The sequence below is a fragment of the Triturus cristatus genome, chromosome 2_2, assembly GCF_964204655.1.
Source record: "Triturus cristatus chromosome 2_2, aTriCri1.1, whole genome shotgun sequence".
Lineage (NCBI taxonomy): Eukaryota > Metazoa > Chordata > Amphibia > Caudata > Salamandridae > Triturus > Triturus cristatus.
This window is the reverse complement of record NC_140582.1, coordinates 579,121,684-579,148,145: the sequence shown is the minus strand read 5'-3', so window position 1 is coordinate 579,148,145 and position 26,462 is coordinate 579,121,684. Positions and strand designations below refer to the sequence as shown.

The following is a 26,462-nucleotide window of genomic DNA, read 5'->3' as shown; positions in this document are numbered from 1 at the left end:
ACAACTAAATAGGAAAATGTCATAATAATCAGTACAGTACATACTAATCCCTGTACCTCTGCAAATTGTGCTGCTACACAGATGGATTAATGGCCTCTCCTTGCTTTTGGGGAAGGGAAGTCAAATCAGCCAAAGTAAAGCAGGAAAAAGAAAACAATGTTTTATTTAACCTTTTCTTTGGCTGATTGGGCCTTCGCTCACTAAAGCAAGGGGAGGATTCCAGACCGCCATCTCTCTTCCAGCAACATGATTAGAAGAGGCACAGGGAGCGCTGTGTGAGGATGAAGGTCATTGAAGTGAGAGGCTGCTCATGCTGCTGTAGCGCTTCCCTATTTGACTGTGTGTGTGGGAGGGAGTGCTAACAGCCATAATGCCCTCAACTATAGGGAAATAATCAAGCCCCTGGTACGCAGATCCATATTTCAATCTTACTGTAGTGGCCGGTCCATTGATAAGTTCTCAGAAGCCTCCCTCCTGACTCCTCTTGGTTGCCTTTTCCATCCAGGTATATCAACCTCACTCTTACACAAATTGACCAACGGCGAATCCCTTGATGTAACCAAATATTCAAGAGCCTATCATAAAACTGAGATCTCCATCTGTAGTGGTCAATCAGATGTGTAACAATCAGCCTTTGCCAACTATAAGTTTAACCTCCCATAATTACAGGGATTTCAATAGCCATTATTGCCCACAGGCACAGACAATAATACTTACGTGCATATTAAATATAATAAAGCTGGATCGTCAGAGTCGTTCAAGTATCTAAAACCAACAAAGCATGCCGTCGCTGTGACAACAGAGATAAAGATCCTTTATGATTCTATTGAAGACACCCAAACAATAATATTCTTTATTGGTCGGGTAATAATAAAGGTATCAGACACCAGCTATTTTGTAAGTAACGAAACAGTCTTGTTATAAATAGATAGTTGGAATCCCTTGATTGATATCACCCACTTGTGGTAAAAAATCTTCTTTTTAACTCACCAAAAGACAGTTCAAACCATTAAAAGAAAAGGACTAGATTATCTTACAAGACTGGAGGCTCAATTATGGCATACATTCATTATTAGAAACTGTTGCGGCAAAGAGAAATAATAAACACTTTTCAAGCTGGACAAAAGAGTTTCACAGAAAAATCACATCTTTAATTTCCATTGTGCTTTAGAGGAGTGCTTGAAATTTGTATTGGAGATGGAACTGTGAGGAGAGGAGGATGGTTAAAGGAGAGCCCAGATTGAACGAAAAAAGAGATGCCATATAAATTTATTATTAAGATAATGAAGACAAATTGGTGTATGCGTTATTAGGAGTGCAGATGTAGAATGTATTTTGATATAATGTGCATGAAGGAAAAATCAATACGGATATGCAGAAAGGTCTGTTTTGTTACATGTTTTTTAATGGAAGAAAATGCTAATAAAACATCTATTTAAAAAATATTTTTATTGTCGTAATAGGTTGATGAACTGCACGCTCTACCCCATGCAAAAGGCCAGGGATATTTGCTTTTTCAGCAAATAGGTTATTCCCGTACGTACATGTGTAAGGGGTTAGTAGAGGAAAACAAGATCCTTCCAAAAAAATTACTTTGAGCTCACTTAAATGCTTCAATGTGAAGACAAGTCTTGCAAACATAACCTTTCAAGCAATGCAGAAACGGTCACAAATAATTAAGATTTCAATCAATGAGGATGAGCGAACACAGGCAGTTGTAACTCCAAGGAAAGTATTCAACACTAAGAATCAAACATCACATAACATTTAGTAACCGCAGATGGACAATCCTAGGGTTACAGAAGGGAGACCTGAAGGACCCACTGAATGGATGGAAAATTACAATTAATCAGTGAGAATTTGGCAGGCAGTGGAGAATTCAAAGCTAGGATATGGCCGAAGGTGAACTACTGGCAGAAAAGAAATAGCATGAACTAAAATCAATAAATGGACACTGTATACAGTAATATACTTACAGCCGTTGACATTTGCCATAGTATCTTCAGTACAAGGTAAAACAGTTAGGGAGAGGGATTTTATACTACGAAACATTTTCTCAGTAATTAAAGTAATCAAAGAATGGTTCTTAGGAAACTTGTTACAAGCATGAAGTAACCGAGCACCATTCTGTTAACCCCATCGCTTCACTGTGGAACTGCAAAGGGCTCTCCACTTTCATTGTGCCTTTTACTGTTGCCATCTGTCCCTTTTATTCCCTGTTATTTAAGGGGCTTATGTTATCAACACTCTACAGACAACATACACATACCGGCAGAACTAGAAGACTCCTCTGATGAACCCTTTAGTGTCAAAACTTTTCTACATCATATCTAAGGTTTGATAATTAGTAGTAGCTGAATAGTTGTTGCAAAAGAGATGCTCTTATGTCAGCACGCCACTTTTGGTGGAAAATCCACAATTCCAACACAGCTAAGCATAGCTATTACTGGTGCAAAAAAAGCAATGGACCAAGTACTATCTTCCATGAAGCGGTTCAGCTGCAGAACAGTTTCCCAGAACATCTTAAGCAGAAACACTGAGTAGTTTCAAAGGTGTTTTGAAAATCAGTTATTTCTCGTGACCCTGCGCTTCCCCCCCCCCCCCCCCCCCCCCCCCCCTTTGACAGCAGGCTTTACACTGAGTAGCATTTAGTGACACGTGTTCAAGTAGTATGCAACATAGGTATTCATCATCAAGACAAACATTTTGATTGAAGACAACTATCTAAGAAATCAACATGACAGGAAAGCACTCTAATTAATGCACCTTCTGCGCTAGTTTTCAGATTCGCTGAGAACCAAAGTTTCAAATTTATTGGATCCCAGATATGGAAGAGATCTTGCAGGATAGGGTAGAAGTAATGGTCACACAATTGTTGTCAACCCGAAAAATAGTACAGTCTTGAGACTTTTTATTCAAAAAAGGTGGGTCCTGAGCCCTTAAAAAGATACACTTTAAAACCACCAAGTTTATAATGATCTATGATTCAGAGCTGATAAACGACAGCAAAGCTTCTTACACTTCAAGGGGTGGTTCTAGTATTTACTAAACACACTTTGTTGAAAAGCAAAGCTTGACCACAAGTGTTGATACAATACCCGATTGTGTATAAAATTATACAGTTAAATCTAAAGAAACAATTTGCACACATTTATGCTATGATTTTTACAGCAACACAATTGTGTGTACAGGAATAATGGCATATGCATTAGAACAGGTAAGTAAAGCGCACATACAGTAAAAAGTGTATGCACAAAACAAAGGTGTATGTTCAACATTAACACAATACTATTAAGAGACTGAAGTACAGCCAATGCAAAGCACAGCGTCAGGAGGGCAACAATATCCTGTAGGAGAAACCAGTAAGCAATGTGGCCCAATGAAGCAGCAATAGGGGGCTAGCAGAATACCTAAATGTATGCAAGCAATATTCCTACTCGGTCTATAAATACACAGATAATCTTTCTTTTTGGATAAGAGTAAAAGGATATACTTCTATATCCTGCATGTTTTTATCTATTAGGGGTGCTGAATATTTTTAAATATCTATTTGCTCAAGTGAGGATGCTTCAGAAGTCTACTTGACCTGAGTAAAAATCCACTTGTCCCATTTGATGTCATGCAGTGAGGTGACAAATTATGGTATTCAATTTCAAAGGTTTTTACCGTATATAAACCCAGATTATATTTGCAGCCTAGTGCCTAGGTTGCCAACTGAGGGTAAAAAAAAACGCTCACAATAGACCACAGGTTGTAGTTGTTGGGCAAATCACTTCATCAAGCAGTGTCCCACTTTCATGGTTTACCATAATTGTGAGCATATACCAAGCACAAGATCATCATTTGTTTTTTATTTTACAGATAGACAAACTCTGCTCTGCAAAGTCTTCTTAGAGTTATGGGCCTGAATCTCAAAACTATTTACAAATGGAAGCTTAGTATCCACGTGCAAAATGTGTTTTTGTACAGAAATGAGAATTTGTGTGAGTGAAATATTTGACTGTATATTTCTTCCCCCAAGGGCTGCCGGCAAGTGAAAAGTGGAAGATGCAGGGCAGGAATGTCATATACGTTTGAGCACGCCCACAAACTTAATGTTTAATTACATTCACCAACTTCTCTCTCATGCAATCCTACCCTGGAAAAGATTTGAAATGTACTCCTAACAATCTTAGGAGTAAGACGTTTTCCAGGGTAGAATGAGATCACCCCCTCCAAAAAACAAGGTGGGGTTAAGAAAATGAATTTTTCTAAAGAGGAATATTTTTCCCCAATGGAGAAAATATAAAAAAAGGTTTTAACAAGTGAAATTTTCACATGAGCATATATAAAAGTGTATATCTGCCCCTGCTTAAACAGAATTCACAAAAGTTTGGTAGGTAGTATGAATCCCACTCCGTTGCGTGGAACTGTGCAATTCCTGAATATCGGAAATCTGCACCACGGCAAGGTCATATAACTGCAGTGGCACTTTTGTGACCTTTAAAAACAGAGCACCTAATTTATTTTTTACATATTGTTCATTATGTTGCTGTCATTAGTTCCACATTGATTCTCCATTTTGTTTTAAATACTGGTATGCATCCAAAATGTGTTATTATAAGATGTCGCAGAAAATGGTATTTGAAGTTTCCCTGAATTATCACATGATAGTTTAGCTAAACTGTCTCGAACTTTCGTGTGTACCTTTATGCATTTCTACATAATAATGAGTACATTTATTTTAAAAATAATCACAAATCTTGCTTTCATTCTTTTGAATATGTTTGCATTATGGAAGCAATAGAAATAGTCACAAATTCCTTAATTTTGACATGTGTACGAGTGTTTATATATTGGGACCATGGTCAGTAATGGAAACTGAGGTTAGAGGTCAATGCATTTACGAGTGCTGACACTGCTAGTTGAGGGTTCCCTTTCATGAATAATAAATACAATTTTAAACATCTTATACACCTGGATGTATAGCTTGCCTTCGCAGCTGACAGATCTTTCAAATAGCCATAATACATACTGTAAACTGGCAGTTAAAGGGTTAGTGCCACAGGAGGTTGGGTCTACTCGTCCGGTGGACAGAATAAATATGAAAACTTGGAATATATCATGGGTGTCGGAGGAGTCATGCTGACTTTCTTACAGTTAATCAGAATATAAATATGCATGGTATATGACTGCGGGTTCTAAATTTGGAATGCGACTTGCACGGATCTATACTGACATTTTGCATTCATGCCTCAGCCACCATCCACCGCAGCAGGTAAAACACGAAAGCAGCAAACTGCACCAAAGTATACATACAAATGGACCAACATCCAAGGCAGTACTTCACAAGAAGTACAGGCAGTGCCACCCCATTGTGAAGTACCCATTCTACAGGCTGACGAATGAAGAGGTTTCCTGCTTTGTGATATTTATTGGTTTATCATATTTAATAGCGGCAATCCAGTATGCAAGATGAGAATCCAGATAGCAATGTAATCTAAAGAAAATATTACCTATGGACTTCTTCTCAAACAGAAATGTTAATCTGCATAATGTGTACAATTTCTACACAAAATAATGTATAAAACGTTTAAGGAGTAATAGAACATTTACAACTCAAAAAGCCTCATTCGACTACATTCCTAAAAACTTGCCTGAAAATTGACCTTGTAGTAAATCTACGGATTGTTTTCTTTACTGACTTTCTACAGAACGACCCTCTCTTTACTGTCTCGGTGTGTAGCCTTCTCTGTTGCATGCCTGTCTGCCTTACTCTCTACTATATTTCTGCACACTGCCATACCTTTTTCCCATAAATCACAAACTCTCCTTCTGTGGAACAGTTCCTTCCAGTCTAACATTATCTAACCTCCTCCAGATCATCTACTCATCCCACTTTCCATATGCATGAATTCACACCAAGGATCACACCTAACTCATAATTACTTAATAAATTACAAATCAACTGGAGAAAAGGCATGAAATTGTTTCTTGAGAGCATATGACTAAACCAAATAACCAACAATAACTAATAGCCACTGGATGAACCACTAATCTTGGGTTTTGGAGTAGCGGGCTACCCACCACAAATCAATTCTACGCCTCATCAGGGGTAGTAAGCACTATAAAAATGAAATTACAATACAATTCATTGAGAACAATTAAGGTACATGTGCCAATCGTGGACATCTTAATTTTCCAGCACATTAAAACATGACAAAGTATGTTCCTGCAGAATACTTAGGAAACTCTTGTCATGTTCCAGTGTGTAATAAATACACCCCATACATGACTATTTCAAGAAGGAACTCCATCATTATAACCATATATATATATATATATATATATATATATATATATATATATATATATATATATATATATATCGAGAGGGTTAAGAGTCCAACTTGTCCAGATTTTGCACATCTGCTCCAAAAGCCTATTACAGAGAATATATTCTGAATTTTGGACTGTATGTAGTGCAGTAATCCATTTTCAAAACTATACTGCAACACCTATAATCAAACTGCTGCATAGATGCATAAGTAATGAGGAAATGTGCAGCCTGCCAGGCTTACATTCTAAGGGTTAAAACAAAAACACCCAGTCCCTTTAAAGCACCGGGGGTTCTAATTTTACTGATGTGTGTTCTGGAAGTTGCCTCACAGAGTCCGTGTGGACTACTAAAACATTTCAGGAGCTTAATGCTGCATTCCCAAGAAATAAAGATTGGGACTAGGGAGAGTAAGTTTTGACTTCAATAAAAGACTCCTATTATGTAGAATCAGGACTACAAGTAAATAAATATTTCTTCTGCTATTAGGATAGAGTAGCAGTCCACAGAAACACCATAACCCTTATGGCTCTTACCCATAATGAAATAAAACCTCTAATTCATAGGAGTGTCTGGAAGAATTCAGAAAACAAAGTTAAGCGAAAGGATTTTCAGAGGATCTTGACCAACAGCAGAGTCAGCTTTTGTATTGGAATCAAGACAGTAGTGTCATGTAAAACTGTGGATTAATTTCCAAGTGGCCACTTTGAGAAAGTAATGCTTCTCAGCCAGGCTGTAGTAGCCGTTTCCCCTCTTTTGAAATGGACTCAGGGTTTCCCTGGTACGGGTTTGTTAGTCGGCTGATAACAGTACTATGCAGAATTTTGTATAACAGATTTTATTGAATTTGTCAGCATATAACATTGTGATACATTGTCTAATACATTGCTCACTAATGACCCCCACTATTGGTTCATCTTTTCATGGTCCAGATACACTGAGCTCCATAGAGGGATCTAATACGATAGATATACATAAGAAAACAGTTTAAATATTAAAACAACAGCCCTCTGCACACAACACTTGGGAATTGTCGGGTTGAGTCCAAGCTTCCTTTCTGGGTCCAATCGACACCTTCATCTAGGTCTCCTCTTGCTTTGTTTATTAATGAAGGATTTTTTCTCAGGTGTTTAAACCCTGGAGAACATGACCGTAGTTAGTAAAGATTGGGCTAGATTTGTGTAAGGCATTTGTCTAGTCTACATAGAAGCGAATAACTCTCCTGACATACAGAGTGTAAGGAACATACTGCAGGTAAAGATGGGTTGGTAAAGAAAACATGGCGAGTAATAGTCTGGTTAATATGACATTTTTATAGCACTTCAGTTAGGAAAAATGGAATTGGTTCTCATTAGTACTCTATCTGCATGGTACAAAGTGCAGGGTTTAACTGCCAAAGGACTTGAATATCACTAACCTTATGAGTGAAAGTAATAGCCACTACAAAGTCGGTCTTCTAAGACAGATGCCGCAATCCTGCTTTGTGAATAGGTTTAAAAGATGGGCCCATTAATTTCGACAAAATAAAACTGTGGTCCCAAGGAGTTGGAAGTTTACTTACGGAAAGAAAGGCTTTCTTTACCCTCCTAAAATCTTTGATGAATGGAATTCTAAAAAAGATGCTTGTTTAGGACCATTCCTATAAGTTGTTACAGTGGCAACTTGGACTTTGAAGAAAATAGCAGCTTTGGTTGAGCAAAATGTAATATTTACAAGAGAATCACATCTTCTTGGCAGGATATAGAGTTGTGTCCTTGTGGGATTCACCATAAACAAAATATCTCAGATTTGAACGAGTAGGATGCTCTTGTTCAATACAAGTCTGGGGAAAATTCAGATGAACATATGGTATGATCCGACGAGCCATGCTGCCAAATTTACAGGTGTTCAGTTCAGGTGGAATGTCTGACCCGGTCATCTAGAGAGGAGGTCCAGTTTGCATGGTAACATGCCGTGTGGCTGCACTGACACTTGCAGTAGATCCAGATACCCCCAATGACTGAGCCACTCTGGAGAGCATCATTGTTGCATGCCAATACTGCAGCTTCAAGATGACCATTGGTATTAATGGAAAGTCATAGAGTATTGGCTTTGACAAATATATCAAAAGAACATTGCCCAGACACCCTGAATTTGGAAACCTGGATGTAAAGTTTTGCCATTTGTTGTTCTGAAATGCCGTGAAGAGATGTTTTTTGGACAGTCTCATTCTGCAATGAATTCTTGAAAAACACTATTTTAGAACCCATTTGTGGTTTTGTTTCCAAAACTGCTGATGAAATTTTGCCTGATAGTTTAGGATTCCTAGGAAGGGAGTTGCCGGGCAATGAGAAAGGTCTTGATCTTGAGCCTCCTTTTTTGTTCAAATCATGCACTACTGTTGTGTTTGTCTGAATGAGGATCCTGTTCTTCATCGGAGATGGTAAGAACGCTTTAAGAGCGAGCTAAACGGTTCTGAGTTCCAAGAAACTGATGTGATGACAGCTCTTTCTTTAACTAAGGGCCCCGATGAACAAGTTGCTTACCATCAGTAACACATTATCTGGTAGAGCCAGGATATAGCCGCAGATTCCTTACTTTAGAATCCTCCCGCAGGCGCAAGACATTTTTTCCATAGCACGTCTGCTTGTCAGAAGAGGGCACCACACGACTCTGTATCGACGTCATCCACGCAATGTGACATCAGAGTCCATATAACCCCCTCGCCGACATCAGCTTCTTCCGTGACTATTTTCCATACTCAAAACGTGGAGCCACATATTGAAACTGCCTATTGAAACAGCATGCCAAAATAAAAGACACCTTTGTGTCAAATAATCACTGAAATCTTAATTCAGTAAGTGAATTTCCATAACAAAATCATTGAGACCAAAGAAGACCCTGCAGAGCGGGGAGGATGGGAGGGACGTTAAGGAATCTGTGGCTAGATCCTCTCTCTACCAGATAATGCGTTACAGAAGGTAAGTAACTTGTTTATCTGATAGCGACATCTAGTCGCAGATTCCTTACTTTAGAATCAAACACCAAAGCATCCCATCCCCAGAGGAGGGTCTGCAAACTGAGACCAGTAAAAGCTTCTACCTAGAACAAAACTGGCCTAAAACCAGATAAAAAGACCGGCCTTTCATAATAGTGTAGGTAAATAATAACATATTTCACCAATTAAAAACCTGTGGAGGGACCTACAGCTAAGTAAAGGCAGAAGACATTCAAAAGCATAGGAATAAAACTATTCATGTTAGCATGACAAACTGAGGTAGACGCCAAATAACAATATGAATAGAAACTATTTGCACGGTTAATGGGGTCAGAACCCATGCATGCTCACAACATGAGCACTAAGGAAAGAACCACAGAAAGAAAAGTCCTAAAGACATTGAAAGCATGGGGATAACGTTACCCATGATGTTAGGGCAACATTTGCCAAACGACCTTATAAATATAAGCCATTTGCTCTCATATCCAGACTAACAGCGTGTTCAATACCTGTGAAACACAGATCAGCAGGACAGGTCATTGAGCAATACCTCTTTGCCATAAAGAGTTCTATCCGAGCCAGACCTGCTCTGTCAACACAGAGAAAAGGTCCATCATCCGTGGGAAAGCATAACAAACACGCTATTAAAAAGAGTCAAAGACAACAATGGCAACTATTGACATAGAATCAGCCTTACCCCAGGTAAAACCAACTACAAACAATACAAATACCTCTAGAATATTCCAAAGGTATATACTGAAATAGCAGCAAATAAATAACTGCCTATGTATTAACAAGAGAAAAAGTATGATACATAGATCTAAAATAAAGCCGAGCAATCAGTCAAACAATACTGACGTAACAGTATGGAAACTACAGTGCGCATAATACCACGTAGGAAAACACCAGCCATCCAAAACTACAGCGTAATGGAAATAGTCTGCAACACTACCATCAAGCCATAGTAGCATAAAGTTGGACAAGATAGTAAGTACGAAAAAGAAACCTTGTTAGTCTAGCAAAAACCAAGGTTAGAATGTGACCCTACTATATGAATAGAGACCCATCTCCAGATGATCCAGAAAGGGTCACCCATTCCTAAACTGGGAAATTTAAAAGGATTCTATAAAAAGAATCCAACTGATTTTGTAAAATCCATCTAGAGACAACACTCCGCAAAGTGTGAATTTAAACTACAACAATTAAAGTCAGCTGAATGATGAAACGAGTTGTCACCTTGAAGAGCAACGATACTCCAATATAGTAGTAAAAGACCTTTACAAAACCAGAAGTTATGAGGCAACCACCTATTCACCTCATGTACAAACATATATGAACATCTTCAACAAGAAGAAATGGCACACCATTAGAAGGAAATTCTCCTTCAAAAAAGCTGAAAATCTGAAGTAATAACGCCAAACGTCCTACAAAATCGACTTACAGATTAATTTTTTAGGAGATCTAAAATAGCCTGACGTAAACCCAGAAAAAAGAAACAATATTTAAAGAACATTTATAAACCACAAATGCCTACATGAATGTGTAAAAAGCCACCAAACTATAATGGCTATAAAACAGAACCTAAAGAGCAAACCATATAGGGCCAGATCTATCAAGCGTTTTCCCGTTCACAAACGGGCCGATTCGCAGCCCTTTTGCTAACGGGAAAAAGCCTTTTGGGATGTATCATCCCAAAAGGCATATGCAAAATAGGGAATGGCAATTTTTGAGATTACCTATTTTGCAAATGCATTTAGAGAATAGCAATTTGCCATTTTCTAAATTCAATGCAGGAAGCGCTTTTCAAATTGCGACCCTGCTTTAAGGAATCGCAATTTAGCACCAACTCCAAGTTGGTGGTAAATTGCAAATCCTTAGAAAAATTCACATTTTTGAATTTTTCTAAGTGTCATGTGGCACACACACATGCCCTTAGGGCATGTATAGGGCATGTATGTGCGCCACATATGCACACATGCATATTTCAGGGGAGCAACAAGGTGTCCTTTTGGCACCCTTGCACCCTTGAAATTGCATGCGCAATTTGCAAGTACCTATTGGGTACTCGCAAATTGCGCATGCAATTCCCATTCATTCCTATGGGCCTCTAGGCCCATAGAAATGAATGGAAAGCCATTCCTTATTTGTGACTCGCAATTTGCGAGTCGCAAATAAGGAATGTGTAGGATTCGCAATTTTATTTGCGAAACCTACAACCATTGCATTTTGCGAGTCCATAATAGCGAATCGGTAAAATTCGCTATTAGGGACTCGCAAAATACAATGTTAATACATCTGGCAGATAGTGTCGTAAATCTCACAAGATGGTAACATCTTGGTTTCCACCTACTTAATCCAGTGAAAATAAGAGCTTCCACCATTGTCAATAGGGAAAATCACCTATTGCTTAGATGTAAAGCAAATACCAGAGGTAGAAGTACACACACCTAACACTGGTAATGTAAGCTACAAACTACTTTTTTTGAGGACACAAGTTATTATTTTTTTCAGACCGCAAGATTGACAGGGGGTGTGTGTGTGCAAGTGTAAGTAACTGCTTATTAAGCATACAAAAGATGCTCTACACAGAGCGTGGCACAAACCAGAATGGTTAACAAATCTTGAGCACAAGCTCTTCTTCAGAGTAAAAATATCTGTATGACCTGTGTATCATGAAGCAACCCATTAAGGATCAAAAAAGAAAAACACAAGGAAAGCAGTCATTGACAGACCCAAAGTAGAAAGTCACCACTTCTACACCTAATAGTAATTAGAAATAAAGAAAACCCATTGTAGGCTAGTAGATACTAACTTAAAAGAATAAGACCAGAAAAAGGCCTTTTAGAATAACCGCCCACATAATGTCCATGACAACATGTAAAGAATCACAAGGTTATCTAAACAACCATAAACCCCTGCAGTAATCAAAAACACAGCACTAGTGGCCACCAGAGGAAAAGCATATTCCACTCAAACATGTGCAGACATTTCCTCCTTACAAGTCAGAAATAAGCAATTAAACCAAAACATTCAAAGATATGTCTAGGTGGCTTTGTCACACCAACTCTGAATCGCTGTAAGGCCGAATCAGCATGTACACCAAACAAATGTACATCATCAAACAGCATATCTTTCAGGCTATTCTATAAGCCTCTGAAAATTAAGATTGATACAGCCATGCAAGTCTGCACAGTGCAAGTGACTGAGCCATAGCTCTAGCCACCGAACTAGTGTTGTCCATACCACATTTCATGGTGAATTTAGCCACTCTCCAGTCATCTTGCACCACATGAAAGAGTCCACCCCTGGCTTCCTCTGGAACAGAAGGCAGCAGATATGCCACTGAGTATCATAAAGCATAAGAAAATCTGGTTAAACACATGCCCTGTTCAGAGATCGCAAGGCTGAACTAACAGAAGAGAATATACTCTTCCCACAGTGTTTCAGCCATCTGAACTCTCTACTTGATGGAACCAAGGGAAGGACAGTAGGGTCCTGTGAAGCCGTAGCAGCCTGTACCACCAGTCCCTTCGTGGTGGGATGACATAAGAGACAAACTGGGTCCTCGGGGGCGGATCGATGCCTATAGGCCACAGCCCGGTCAACTGGAGCTCCTGTAACAGGTTTCACCCAAGCTACTAACAAAAGGTCATATAGAGACTCATACAGAGACTCATAAGGAAGTAAAGACTCCACTCCCATCTCACCTTGGTGAAGAACCTCCACTAAAGGACTTGTGGTTACTTCAACTAGGGAAACTAACAACCTAAGACCACAGCTGCTCTTCACAATACATCTGCACAAAAGGAACGTATCTCTGTTGCCATACCAGGTCGGGAAAGTAAATCTGAAACTAGGGAGGACTCAAGCCCACTAATCTCACCCAGTCTAGTCAGCCAATTTTCCTCCAAAAGCGGCTGGACAGGACTGTCCCAAGGGTCTTGACACCCTATAGTCACCCTTTCACCTTCAAAATTGTGAGGCTCCTTAAGGAAAACATTGACAATGTCTAAGGGCAGAAGGAGAGTCGCCTAAAGCAGATTGCTTCACCAGCATCAGATGCAGTTTTTTCTTTTTTGGTGGTGGGGGGGGGACATTTTTATTGTTTCTTTTTTATGTAGTAGCATTACAAGCCTTTGCCACATGTGTCAAAGTATATTACATAGGAGATACAATTGTAGTTCAGAGGCATATCATGGGATACAAAATGATGCAGCAAGCATCAAGTAGTAATCGATGATGCACCTAAAGACTTGTGGCTACCATTGTGAGAAGTGTTGCCTCATGTTACTGCACCCATGAGAAAAACTTAAACTGGTAACTTAGAGAGCAAACACTGAGAGGGATGATGAGGAGGGGAGGTGTGTTCTGGTACTGTGATGGTCATAGGGAATGCATGCTCTGGCACAGGAAAGTGTGTTATGGCATCTCCGTGCACTTAACACTGGTGGAAGCACTTACGAGTTTGGGATAGGTAGCCATTGGAGGGGACGCTGGTCATTTCCACTGGGAGGATTGCTCAACCAGGTGCCTTTTATGGGCCCTAGGACTGTGGGGATGTAGCTTCTTTGTCAATTGTTTGCAGAAAGTGCGTGAGCAACATGGCCCACTGAGGGGAGATGGGGTGTCAGCGCACCAGAGGCCCCTCTTCATAAAGGAGCGCTCCTTCTTCTGCGGCGCCCCATTTGTGCACTGCTCCTATCAATGCTTCCAGTGGAGGGCCCGCAGGCATGCACCAATGTAATGTGATTGCTCACTTGGCTCGTCTGCATCCATTTCCTCATATGAGTGAGCAAAGCAGTGTCCAGTTCTTTAAAGAATGAGCGGGGAGGGATAACCGAAAGATTTGCAAAATAGTAAAGAAAGCAGAGCAGGATAACCATTTTCGCCAGAGCGATCTTACCTATAAGAGCTAGGGGGAGAGTCCTCCAAAAGCCTACCTGGGAACGTATACCCGCCAAGGCCCTGTGATTGTTGTCCTCGTACAAATCGTGGGGTGTATGCCACAGACGAACTCACGGATAGCGAGGCACCTGTGCATGCTAGGCAGGAAGAGAATTGCCAAATGTGCACCTCTCACAGTGAGAGGTCGGGACTGAGTGGGTAAACGGTGGATTTCTTCCAATTGATTCACAGTCCAGCCGCAGCGGAAAAGTCCACCAGTGTGACCCGGAAAGGAACGAGATCGGCCGACACGTCCCGTATGTAAAGGAGCAGGTCATCTGCATGCAGGGACACACCGTGGGTCTCGCCCACCAGAGAGATGCCCCATTACAACCTGCCCCTTTCGGAAGCGTGCAGCTAAGGGCTCCACTGTCAGCGCAAATAATAGGGGGTAGAGCGGACATCCCTGGGGCTTTCCCCGGCCTATTAGGAAAGGAGCAGAGATGTGGCAGCCCAAATGAATCCGGGAGGAGGGGTTAAAGTACAGTAGTTTTGTGTACGTTAAAATTACTTTAGGTCCCACCCCCATGCGGGTGAGTACCGTAAATAGGTAAGGGCAGAACAGGGTGTTGAACACCTTATCCAAGTCAAGGACAAGGCAGGCAGAGCGGGGAAAATGACCCCTCACCTAATCCTGGATGTGGACAAGACAGCGGATATTTGGGGATATGCTTTGACCGAGGACAAGCTGTTCTGATCTAAATGCACAAGCTCCGGGAGTACTTGGGCATAGCGGTCAGCTAGTATTTTGCTTCAAATTTTGTAGTCTGTCTCTAGAATAGCAATTAGCCTATAGGAGGCTAACAGGGTGGGATCTCTGTCTGGTTTTGGGATCGAGATCAAAAGGGACTCGAAGAGAGTGGGGAAGCTCACCTTCCCTCAGGTCCACCATACACTGCCACCAGCCGAGGCGCCAGGAGAGCTGAAAAAATGTTCTAGTATTCTAGAGGCAAGCCATCCAGACCCGGGGTATTGTTTCGAGCCAGATAAAGAATCACCTGTTTCATGTCAGCTGGTGTGATCTAGGCTTTTAAGGAAGTCCTCGTGAGAGTGGGGATCTGGAGCGGGCTAGGTTGGCTAGGACCTTATCTGTTATTTCCAGCTGGTTATTCAGCGGTGCCAATATACGACAGAATAATAGTCGTAGAAGGCTTGTGAGTTGTCTGTTTGGGTATGAACCCTGATGCCGGAGGGGGCGATCACCTCTGTAATGGGGCCGGACCCGGAGTCCTGGCGGATGAGCCATGCCAAGAGTGTTCCAGGCCTATCGCCCCCTCAATTCATCCTGACGGCGTGGGCCTTAAAATTGAAGCGCCTCAGGTTCTCGAGGAGAGCCATGTGGGCGGTCTTCGCCTCTGCCACCCATGACGCACATCCCAAAGCAGCGTCCACCGCCTTGCTAAGGGTAGCTAAGTTAAGCTTAGCCGCCTTCAAGTCCCTCTCAAGGGCTCTGTGGACTTCCACTATCTGTTGGATGCATGTTCCCCTAGTCACAACTTTAAAGGCGTCCCATTCCAACGTCCTGGTGGATGCCGTGTTGTGATTTTAAGAAAAATAACGGTGGATGCTGATCTCCTGCTACTTGCAGAAAACCTGATCCTCAAGACAATCACGTGGCAGCCTCCAGGCGGGTGTGGGAGGTGAGGGGGGTCTCCACTTAAGGGTCATAATGCGCGCGCCGTGATCAGAGATTACCGGACCTAAATAGTCCGCATGCTGGATCAGGGGAACAACCATGGGAGAGCATAGAAAGCGGTCGAGACGCACATAAAGGTTATGCGGAATGGAATAAAAAGAGTATAGTTTAGTCATGGGTTGAGGGGATCTCCAAGCGTCCTTAAGCAACCAGTGGTGCATCAAGACGCATCAGGCGCTGTTGCAGCGTAGTATCGATGTCGGAAACAGTTAAGGGATTAGCGTCGACCAGTGCCATTGATGCCATTGGTTGACTCTACCCTTATGTCAAATGTGTGAACCCCAGAGGGCTGTGCACCGACTTCAATCCGATAACTGGTTCAGAGGGCTCAACTGTCACAGACGGCGAACCCACCGGCAAGGATGAAGTCAGGTCACCTCTCCCCACCTTGGGGCTCAAAGGCACACCAGAAGGGCGCCAAAAAACCTTATGCAGGGAATTGTAACACTCCAGCATTTGGGCTAGAGTCGCCCCTGCTCCAGGGAATTTGGGAGGCACGGGGAAGACTTCCATGAACTCTCCGCAACCGAAGGCTGGGAGGCGGTATCATAGACGCACTTACATTTTGACCGTTTATCCTTCAGAGTCTCCTTCGACGTAAACCGAGACGGCCCCTCACGCAAATATGTCCTCGTTCCGTGTCTAGACTTCGACGAGGATTGACGATGCTGCGACTCCTCCGATAGTCGCTCCGTAAGTAGTTTCATACGATGCTCTCTCAATGCCTTCACTGGTTCGGTGGCTAGAGCTATGGCTCAGTCACTTGCAATATTCCTTGATGTTGTAGATGGGCTGCCACTACTTCAATGCATTTTGAGAATGTCCAATGAAAGGACTTTGGAGTAAAGTGAAGCACTGCCCACAAGTACTGGGATTTCCATACTACGAATCTTATGAATTTTCTGTCTTTTTAGTATTGGAATATGAAAGTAGACATCTTGTAGATCTAGGACACACATCCAGTTCCCCTTCACAGGCTGTGGGAACATTTTATATAGTGCTAACATATGGTAATTGTTCCATTTTGATCCACCTATTGGCCATCCACAGATCTAAAATTGTCCTGAAATCCTTCTTTGAACCTTTTTTCTGAAACAGAAACTATCTGGAGTAAATACCTTTGCCTGTGTGGCAATGAAAATGGTTCTATAACACATTTCACCAGCAATAAGAAGGTCTTCTACCGCTGGTAGGCTAGCTGGAATTTTGATGCTGGCTTAGGTGCTACCAGTGGAGGAGGCGCCTTGAAACAAAGTGAAAGAGCATTCCTGACAATAGACAGCAGCCTTCTGTCATTTGTGATCCCCCCCCCCCTCATTCTTCTCATTGATGAGATATGGCAACCCCCACTGGAGTGACTGATGGAGTGTTAGAGGAGGGTGGAGAAGGAAGGAGTCACTACTGATTGTAGGAAGCCAGTTGCCCTTAAAATTTAGCCAATTAGGTCTGGCTTAACAAGATCTTCGATCCCCTCCTCTGTTGGTAATTGTTTCTTCAGCCCTGCTGATGTTGTTGTTACTATTGCTGATGGGGTCAACAAGGGAAATTAACCCTCTTGTTGGTATAATAGCGGGTGTCTCTTTGTCTAATCCAGGCTAAATGCGAGTCCTTCTCCCCACTCCCACCCAAATATGTTGGGCATTCTAAAGGTACCCAAGGTTTGTGGATTCACCCCCATTTTTTTTCTTTTGGAAGAATGGGAGTAAAAAGTGCTGTTGAAGATACCGTATTTGTTTTCCTAATATGACGTCAACAAAAGGTTTGCTGTGCTCATATCACTATATTTCCAGCCTTTAGGAACAAGAAGAATTGTAAGAAAAACACACAATATTAAAATGTGGTACTTAATTTAGTTTCTGTTTTCATGGTTTCAAAGTATTTGCAGTTTGTGGAAACTAAGGGAGAACCCAGGAAGCCAGTGCTTAATGTGAGCCAGTGGTTGCAGGGGGTCGACTGCACTTATTTTTTGAGCATATCATTTATTTTACCCTCGACAGACTTTGGTCCAGAGCAAGAGAGAAAAGAAACACAGAAGGGGGAAAGAAGGAGGAAAAGAAAGACAAACTTCAGTGACACACGGATAGCATAAAGACCATAGGTACTTGTAGGAAGGGAGGTCCTAGATGCCTCACTCCAATATTTTGTTTTAAAAAATTCTTGAAGTCTATAGGGCTTTCTGCCCTTCCAGGTGGGCAAAATGGAGGTAACCACCCAAATCTGCTCCCTCCATGGGGGCGGATAGACTGCTGGGCCCATCCTGGGGCAGAGGCTCGGCAAAATAAAAACAATAAATCAGGACACAAGGAAAGCTTTTAATCATGTCCTAACTTTGCTTTTAAAAACAGAAAATCATTCAGGTCTACACATCAGAAGGTTTTTAGACCCGTTGATGTCCAACGCAACGAAGAAGCAATGTGGTGGATGTCGACAGTCATCCTCCACACTCAAAAGGTTACAAGAAATCAGACATAACCAGGAAGAACAGCACAGTTTATATAACATGGCACTGCGCAGATGCTGCCAGCTCCACAGAGTCACTACACTGATGAACAAGTTCCTTACCTTTGGTAATGCCTTCTCTGGTAGAGACCATATTTAACTGCAGATTCTTCACCTTGGAACATTCCCCAGGCATCAGACTGGATTCGGATAATCTTGAGCAGTACCTTCGTGCGCTGATAAGTGGTGCTGATTAGCACCGTGTCAGCGTCATTGTAGGAGGCTGGCTTAGCATATGGTGCACATTCTAAGAAGTGATGCACCTTGCACTAATCCAGGCAACCTTTATGGTGATTTTAGTGGTCTTTGATAACCTTAGAAAGCTCTCTAAGTAGTAGCTGTGGAGAGTAGCCTGCAGGCTTATCTTGAAGGAGTGTAAAGCAGTTTGTTTTACCACATTTAAGGCCTCATGTAGGTAAATAAATTTTACCGGTTCATAAATACCGAGCCGTACCGAATCGGTAAATTAGAACCGGTAAGTTATATGTAGGTAAAAATTCGGTAACAGTTACCGATTCGGTAACATTCGGTAAATACGAATCGGAAGTCACCGAATCGGTAAATACCGAGGTGGTATCCACCGAATCGGTAAATACCGAGGTGGTATTTAGCGAATCGGAAAATACCGAGGACACTACCACCTTCCCTTAACTAAGTAGCCAATATCACAATCATGTCATCATAGAAGGTCTCTCAGGCTTGAATAGGGGACCCCATACCTCAAAGATCAGCTTAGTGAAATCACATCACAGGAGCATCAGGAGTCTCCTCGCAGGAAGGCTCGTCTTCGGTCTGAATAATAAACATGACGTCTGAGATATGAAAAGCACCAACTGTCAGGTATGTGCAGCTGCGCGTGTGCCATGGCTAAATCGTGGGTCGAACAACCTAGAGTGGAAAACATGCATTGTGTAAAATTCCAGACTGTGTGTCACAGCATGTACAGACCAAGGTCGCTGCGCAGAGCTTGGGATGGGAACAACAGAATGCACTCGTCTGAAGGAAGTCTCGAGTCAGCAGTTTATTCAAGAAAGAACATGTAAACGCAGTGTCGTGTGCAAAGACACAAATATGGCTACAAAACATTCAACGTGGTAATGCCAACTGAACAATGCATGTACGTATTCAGGGAGAACTCACTACACGCCCCCTTGAGCGAAGCAATATGTAATAGGCAAGAAAAGAGAGAACGCAGAGTTCAGTTTCGTCAGAGCAGAACAGGGCGTAACCAATGCAGCGCCAAAGTCCTACAGTCCAATTAATTGCAGCATACAATTCCAAGAACACAATGCAAGTATAGTAAAAAACTCAAGCAGACCATCAGGAAGAGAAAAACGAGAACTAAAAGAAATGAATGTTGCGCCAGGGTGCTGTCCAGTAGCACAGGCGCAATGGACGACAATCCAGTTAATCCATGAATGTATAGGCAGCATATGTGGCCACGGCTTCCAACAAGCAATCGTTTTCAGGGCCACTAAAAGTCTCAGCCATCCAATTGAGTAAAGAAAAGGAACATACGTGTTCTCCAACCAACGGAGCCTCTAGCACAATCAGAGGGCACCCGGAATGTTCCTCCAAATAGCTCATGGACAAGAAGTCGTAGGCTGCCGCTGAGATGTCCCAATTACCCAGGATACCATGCGCCGCTCCACACGCCATGATCCGGACACCAGAACAGGACAACTCGTGAGACACTAAGGGCCTCATCAGTCGATCGAAATCCGGCACCGGAGACACCATGTTGGTCAAGCACAAATCCAGAGGCCATTCAAAGGGACAATCCAGGCAGTGTAATACAGGTTGTACGCAGGTGAAGTAGGAATACCTGAAGGATAATCCATAAGCCAGGCTCAAAGTCGCCAATGGCAAAGTACCATAGAAGTCAAGCATCCTATCACGAAGAAGATGCAGACGGGACAGGTGCTCGTGTGGCACAGAAGGAGCAGCCATTCCGGAGTACGAAAAGTAAAAGCAGCACACCTGCCACCAGCGCCAGAAGCAGCGGAACACCTCCAAAGATGCTCGAGAACAGTGAATGAACAAATGCCGGAATTACACCACAAATTGTTTGGAAAGAGGTCACGAGACCCGAGCCCCACATGTTAGAAAAAATTGAGCCAGGCCGGTCGTGGACGAGGCATTGATAATACTTTGGATCAAAGAGCCGAAATGCAGGGGGAGGTCAGTATTCAGAGGCGCCTGTTCCTCAGTGCGCGTAGTAGCAACGTGAAGGACAAATATTTTAACGAGAGGAAGTCAAAGGCACCTCTTTGTGGGACAATGGCGCTCTATTCTGCTCAACTTGTTGGACTCTGCTTTCAAGGTTGGAATCGAAGGCCAGATGGAAACATCCCGCCGCCCATGCGGGGGTGGAAAAAGAACAGTATTGCAGCAGACAACTTCATGCGAGACAGTTATGTACGGGATTACCACTCACATCCCGCAGCAAACTTCATTAATCATTATTAAATGAATACCGTTTGCAAGCACAGTGAAAGAAGGTGTAATCACAGGCACTGGGATACCTCGTAGGACGCACGCCAAAATCGGGGCTTGTACATTGCATGCGCCGTGTACTTGCATGTGCCTATTGTCTCATGTATGAATCCTAGAAGTGAGAGTGCTAGAGCTAATATCTATAACGGCTTAGGCCTTCTCCATGTTTGCTTGGTCAATAGCTCTCAGTCTGGAAGCCGCCTCACTGTGCGACAACTTGCAGACCTCGTTGTAAATAGCATACGCGCACCTTTTGGTTCTGCCACCCACGGGACCATTCACAATATCATTCCATTCGGTATGCACATTGATGGAGTGGGTGGACTTCCTGATCCTGTAGATGTGCTCTGTGTCAGCTGGTGGACAGAGTGGGATGTGTGTCCCATCAATGCAGCCAATGTAATGGGGGAAGTAATTCCTGAAGGAACGGGACAGGCAACTCTGGGATACACCACCCACCGCAGCTGTCACCACCTGAGAAATGCCGGATGCCAGCAGATGTGGGCTGCAGAGCACCTGCACATGTGGGGGTATGGCGTGCGCCCTTCTCATTGGCTGGTCCAGGAGTGGGTGCGGGTCCCTGATTGAGTCCATGATGGTTTCGGGGTGTAGCCTGTACCTCTCATGTATCTCTGCATCAGTCAGCTGGAATAGTGTGATGCGCTGTCTGTGGATGCGTTCCTTCCGTCGCCAAACCCTCAGTCCTGCTGCCTCTAGACGTAGGCGCATTGCAATGACGTACATAGCTGCCAGGGTGTCCACGCTGTTGCATTTTGGGATTGCTTAGCTGCACTGTTGTTGGTTACCACCTGCTTTCAATCCGTGTTAATTACCGACTCTTATTTACCGATTTTCTTGGATTTCTTAATTACCGAGTGCTCCTACATGTCATTTTAACTTTTTACCACTTCATATTTACCACTTCATATTTACCGATTCGTTAATTATGTATTCGGTAAATATGAATCGGTATTTACCGCCTCATATTTACCGAAAAGTGGTTTTTGGTCTCCTACATCTCACTTGTCTGAATACCGGTCGGTAACGGCATATTTACCGAAATTGGGCCGTTACCGACCGGTATTTCGCTACCTACATGAGGCCCTTAATCAACAGTGTAGATAAGATGAAAAAGAGCCACACAGCGTTATTTAAAAATAAGACTATTTAACAACACAATCACTAACACATTGGTAGATCTCCTACCTGGAGATATCAACAATACACACAAGAATACTTCAAAATAATCAGATAATTAGCACAAATATACACGGGTCTCCGGGGGTGGGGGGGAGGAGAGACCAAAACATACATAGAAAGTGGAATGCCAACTGCAAAGGAGAACGGGACTTGCACCAGAAGACTCAGAGGAGCTGAGGACACAAGGAACCACCCAATGAACCACCTACGGTAAGTGCCCGGAATTAATCAATCAATAAGGGGTTTGTAAAGCGCAGCTACTCACCTGGAAGGTTCTCAAGGCGCTGAGGTGGGCGCTCAGCTCCTGGATGTTTGCGGTGATTCGTCGAAGAGCCAGGTCTTGAGGTCCTTCAAGAACTTGGAGAGTGTTGGTGTATGTCGGAGATGGAGTGGGAGGGTGTTCCATGCCTTGGCCGCGAGGAGGGAGAAGAAGCGTTCTCCTGTTCTGGTCTTCTTGATGCGTGGTACCCTCGTAAGTGAGAGCTGGGCTGGGCGGAAGGATCTATGGGGTGCGTGGAATGAGAGGCGGTGATTCATGTAGGCGGGTCCGGTGTTGTGGAGGGCCTTGTGGGCATGGATGAGAAGCTTGAAGGTGATTCTCTTCTCAACGGGGAGCCAGTGTAGTGTCCGTAGGTGTTGGCTGGTGTGGCAGTGGCACGGTAGGTTGCGGACTTGTCTGGCGGTGGCGTTCTGGAGTTTGCGGGTGAGGTTCTTGTTGATCCAGGCGTAGAGTGCATTGCCATAGTGCAGTCTGCTGCTGATGAGGGTGTGGGTGATGGTTTTCCTGTGTTCGAGGGGAATACAGTTGAAGGTTGTTCGGAGTAGGCGGAGGGTGTGGTAGCAGGAAGATGTGACAGGTTGATCTGGCGGTCCATTTCAAGTTCAGAGTCCAGGATGCGAGGTTGCGTACGTGGTCCGTGGGGGAGGGAGCGTTCCCGGGGACCACCAGGTGTCATTCCAGGCGTTGGGGCCTGGGCCCATGTGAGTACTTCGGTTTTGTCTTTGTTGAGTTGTAGGCAGCTGTTCTTCATCCACCTGGTGACTGCTTCCATTCCAATCTTGAAAGTTGTGTTTGGAGATGTTGAGTTCGCTGGATAGGGAGATGAGGATTTGGGTGTCGTCTGTGTACGATAAGACATTGAGTCCATGCGATCTGACGATGGATGCGAGCGGGGCCATATAGACCTTGAAAAGGGTGGGGCTGATGGAGGATCCTTGGGGGACTCTGCAGGTGGTCAGTGAGGGTTGAGAGAGAAATGGAGGAGGTCTGACCCGCTGCATTCTGCCGGAGAGGAATGAGTGGATCCAGTTGAGGGCCTTATTACGGATTCTGCGTCGTGGAGTCTGCGGGCTAGGGCGCGTTGTGAGACTGTTGAAGGCAGCAGAGAGGTCCAGGAGGATGAGGGTCACAGTTTCTCCTCTGTTGAGGAGGGAGAGGATGTCATCTGTCGAGGCGAGAAGGGCGATTTCAGTGCTGCGATTCTTCTTGAAGCCTGATTGGGAGGAGTCGAGGATGTTTTTGTCTTCAATGAAGGAGGCAAGTTGACTGATGGCCACTTTTTCCAGGACTTTCACCGGATACGGGAGTAAGGTGATCAGTCTTCTTGAGGTCGGTGGGGTCGAGGATTTTTTCAAGAGGGGATTAATCTTGGTGTGTTTCCAGTCATCGGGGAAGGAGGCAGTCTCGTAGGAGCGGTTGAGGTCTGCGGCTCTGTGGTAGAGGAGGTCGGGGCAGGGGTCCGTGGGGACCCAGAGTGGGTTGTCTTCATAGTTATTAGGGTGTCTTCGATGCTGAGGGCGGTCCAGCTGTCCAGTGTCAGCTGCGTGGTGTAGGGAGCGGTGGGTGTGGTTTCCTCATGAAGGTTGTTGTCGTCGTAGTTGTCATAGATGGTCTTAATCTTGTGACGGAAGAAGGCGCTGAGTCTGTCGCAGAGGTCCTGGGAGGGTGGGATGTCGGTAGTCTCGCTATTGGGTTGGGCGAACTCTTTGATGATGCAGAAGAGTTCCTTGCTGTTGTGTGCATGGGTGGAGATCCTGTCCTGAAGTGCTTTCGTCCTTGAGTACCTGATGAGTTTGTGGTGGTCAATGGTGGCTGCTTTGAAGTTGTCAAGGTTGGCTGGGGTTTTGGAGTTCCTCCATAGCTTTTCGAGGCGTCTGCAGGTTAGTCTAGATTCTCGGAGTTCGAAGGAGAACCAAATGGCTTTCTTGGCGTGTGGGTTGGAAGTTTTTCTGAGTGGGGCGATGGTGTTGGCGCAGTAGGTGATCCAGTTGTGTAGGGTATGGGCGGGGGTGGTGGGGTCGTCTGTGGCGATGGAAGCAGAGCTGCTGAGGGAGGAGGAGAGCTGGTCATCAGAGATCTTGTTCCAATTCCTGTGCTGGAGCTAGTGTGGACATCTGTGAGAGATGTTTGACTGGAAGGTGAAGTGGACGCAACGGTGGTCCATCCATGGATGTTCGGAGGTGTGGCTGAAGGTGATGGGAGTTTCCTGCTGTGAAGATGGGGTCGAGAGTGTGTCCTGCTGAGTGCGTTGGTTCTGGTGCGATCTGTTTGAGTCCGATGTTGTGGAGGTTGACCAGGAGGGAGGTGGAGATGGGGTCTTGGCGGTTGTCGAGGTGGAAGTTGAGGTCTCCCAGCAAGGTGGAGGTGATGGCTTGCGGGGTGATGATGTCGGTGGCAAAGTCGAAAAAAGGTGCGCAAGGTCCGGGGGGTCTGTAGATGAGGGTGCCTCGAAGGGTGGTGGACGGGTTGGTCTGTATCTTGAAGTGGAGGTGTTCCATCAGGTCTGTGGGCCAGTCGGTGTAGGTGCTCAGACAGAGGTTGGCCTTGTGAGCAATGGCGATGCCTCCCCCGGGGCAGTTCGTGCGGTCCTTCTGGGTGATCGTGTAGCCTTCGGAGATAGCGATCACGATGTCAGGTCCCGAGGCTGCATTCATTCAGGTTTCGATAAGGAAGGCGACGTCAGGGATGGTGCTGTCGAGGAGGTCCAGATTTCTGCGGCTTGTCTGTGGAGGGAGCGGACGTTGAGGATGCATTGTAGGGTTTGGGGTGCGATGGAGTTATTGCTGGAGGGTGGAGGTGGGTCCTGGGTCTCAGAGAAGATGAAAGAGTGTCGGCAGGTGAAGGGTCCGTGGGTGTCCAGAAGTGAGAAGAGCCTGCGGTGGTTGTTCTTGCCGACGTTGAGTGCGTAGAGAGCCGAGGAGCTGTAGTTTTGGTGGGTTGGAGACCCAGGGTTCCTGGCACTGGTAACGGGCGGGTTGCAGACGGGCGCGGACTGGCTTGCCTTTGGCAGGACCACTGCACGCGGCCGCCATAAAGTAGGACTGGTGGCGAGGGCAGAACAGCTGGGAGACGGGAGGGGCCGCGGGGACAGCAGCGGCGGGAAAACGGCAGAAGGAGGCTGAAAGCGGGGGAAGACAGTAAAGAAAAATTAATTAAAGAAATAAAGAAAGTCAATAAGACTAAATGGCAGGCAAGAGTAGATCCGAGAGAAACCGGCTGGAAAGGTGGAGCAGTCCAAGGGCATGGCACAGGTCCTTGAACCGCGGTCAGCGGCAGTGAAAGGCAGAAGCACTGCCTAGGTGCACTGTTGGTGGAGCTGTGCGCTGGGAGAGCAGAAACCAGAGGGGTCTTGCACGTCTCAGAGCGCAGTGGCCGCCATTAAGTAGGGGTCGGGGGGAGGGTGGGACAGCTGGGAGGCAGGAGCTGGAGGGGCCGCGGGGGCAGCAGTGGCGGGAAAACAGGGTAAGTAAACAATCAAAGTAAAGAAATAGAGTAAAGAAATAAAGAAACTCAATAAGAATAAATGACAGGCAAGAGTAGAGCCAAGAGAAACCGGCTGGAAAAGTGGAGCAGTCCAAGGGTGAGGCACAGGGACTCGAACCGCGGTCAGAGGCAGTGAAAGGCAGAAGCACTGGCTAGGTGCACTGTTGGTGGAGCTGTACGCTGGGAAAGCAGAAATCCGAGGGGGCTGTGTGCAGAGTGGAAACACAGCTGCATGCCCAATGGAAGTCAATCGAGAAGTTGCAGTTTTAAAGAAGGACCTTTTCCAGATTACACAGAACAAACTCTTTGTAAGACTGAAGGTTGGAGAGCCACTCCAGGTAAGCCGGGTGCATAGGGGTGAAGTGACGTCAGAACCTGCCATAGACAACAATCGAACACTTTGAAGAAGATGCTTCTGGAGAAGCCTGTGAAGGAGTCTGGTGGAATCCAAGGGTGGATTCCTGCAGAGGAGAACCTGCAACCAGAGGGGACAGAGTCTATGCCACTTAGAGGTGACCAGGAGGCATGGAAGCACAATGCCCACTGATGTCAGGAGGTTTAAAAGTGAAGA

The 26,462-nt window shown here is 44.4% G+C and overlaps 1 protein-coding gene across 1 annotated transcript in view; it reads right to left on the bottom strand.

Moving 5' to 3' along the window:
* Nucleotides 1-26,462, bottom strand: part of ETFDH (electron transfer flavoprotein dehydrogenase) — a 542,885-nt gene that overhangs the window by 361,251 nt on the left and 155,172 nt on the right. The gene's annotated exons all lie outside the window — the stretch shown is intronic.